Raw genomic sequence first — 2216 nt, 5'->3', positions numbered from 1 at the left:
ATCTCTAATATAAAGGTATATCATCATCCTCACTGTCTCAAAAGGTCATCACACATATCGTTAGACTTACCCTCGAAGTCAATCAAAGTTATTCAAATCATTCTCTATGGCACACTTTAGTCGTTGGAGTATCACATTAGAATCATATCACATTTATCTAAGCCTCTCCATGGCTATCTCACATCATATATAAACCAAATTAATGTGTGGTCCTCCCTTTGACACAATTAGATCATGCACAGTAGCCAACTAGCGAAGAATCAAATCATGCTAGAGTCAAAACCACTAACGGAGAAACAGATAACGTGCATACCAAAGCAACGGGTAGAGAACAGATCACACATAGAGCCAAAGTAACTGGCAGAGAACAAATCATCGACCAGAGTAAAATCTTGATGTGGGCATCACCTGGAGAAATCTCAACGAATGGCATCAAAGCACTGCAGGCAAGAATCGTAAGTAGGATTAGTAACACATCCATACTTACCATTATCCCTACATCACATAAATAGTCACAAGGGGGCAAAAATCCACTTAACCATAAATTAGATCAACATTTGAAATTCATTCACCGAACAGAACACAAGTCCACAAATAAGGCCGTCATGCCTTTATCATTCACATCTTTCCTCTTCAAATCACAAATCACATTTTTCGAGCTTTAATCGTCTTAAGCTTGGTCAAGTTCTAATAGCATCTAAGTCTCAAGACATCATTCAATCAATTCATCTCAACATATCATTCACCTAGGGTAATTTGGTCTTAAGGGTTCATCATAGCCTCTAGACGTCATATTGTAGGCACACACAACATAAGCCACCCATGTGGCTCACATTAGAGTGCAATCACACATAATCCACATACATACATATACACATATATCATTCTCTAGCCAAGGTTAATTTGTCTAGGCATACATATTTCATTCTAATACCATGGCAGCGTATCTATCATGCATTACATGTATTTTGTTTAAACCCACTCATAGTGACAATAGAAGGCTATCCCTGCCAAGCTTTGATCTTTAGCCTCTAGTCAGTGTCTAGCTTGCTAGTTAGTTGATGTAACTCCGTTTCCCCCTTCAAACACATCAGCACATCAAAAGATTAATTATTCCTAGCTTTCAAAAAATACCAGCTTTTCACACAATTAACTAAATCTTAGCAATACTACTATTTAAGTTCAAATTCTTCATTAATGAGCTAAACCCATACCTTAAAAGTTGGATTGCACAAGTCTTAGCTCTAAATTCCCCAATCCAAGCCAATGAGGGAAAAATACAAAATTTGGATAAGAGTCAAATTCAAAGTTGTTAACCAGTTAAGTTAGAAAATAATTAGTAAAAATGTTAAATCTTACTTCCAGAATGGTTTCCCATGCTCCAAATAGCTTTAAACGGCTCAAAAATTCAATTTGGAGGGTTAAGGTTTTGAACTTTTTATAGAGAAAGAGTTGGGTGAACTAACTCAAAATCCTTTTTTATTTTTGCTTTTCCTCTTTGATGTATTGATACATTTGTCCTAAGTTCGAGTGAATGCATCAATACATTGGGGAAATAAATCAATACTTTTCTCATTGGATGATCTCTGCTTCAAATATATTGATGCAAGTTCATCTTTGGCCAAATCTATCAATACATTCTCAAATGTATCGATAAAATATTCTTCCTTGAGCCTTTGTTGTTGATCCTACCATGAATGTATCGATACATTAGGGTATGTATCGATACTTTCACCCCTATAAACAATTCTAAGCTTCCCAAAAACTCCAAAAGTCCAAGTTTAACATTCCAATATTATTCTTAGTTGATATTGCACCTTAAATCATTCATTTAAATTAATCCCATTCACATAAATCCACATGCATAACATCAAACTTAGATCACAATCTCAAATTATGAGATTTATATGTATTATTTTAATTATTATATATCAAAATAACTCACTAATATCAGAATTTGGGTTGAGTTTAATTATCTTGAGTAAAGACTTGACTCGGACTTTTTGGTTTAATTAGAAAAAATTCTTAAGTTAAGTGGATCACTAGAGTTTATAATTAAATATGACACAGGCAGTAGGGAAATACTTTAAATGGTTAGCTTCTGGTAATAAACTATGAATGGTTAGCTTCTAGTTGTATTAGTGATAATTGGTGATTGTAAATCAAAAATGGTTTTATAATCCATTAATTGTATTATAGGATGGGGAGTTATTATA

The sequence above is a fragment of the Theobroma umbraticum genome, unplaced genomic scaffold, assembly GCF_002168275.2.
Source record: "Theobroma umbraticum cultivar Fairchild unplaced genomic scaffold, ASM216827v3 scaffold_81.0, whole genome shotgun sequence".
In the NCBI taxonomy this organism is placed as follows: Eukaryota; Viridiplantae; Streptophyta; class Magnoliopsida; order Malvales; family Malvaceae; genus Theobroma; species Theobroma umbraticum.
Note: the sequence above shows the minus strand (reverse complement) of the source record.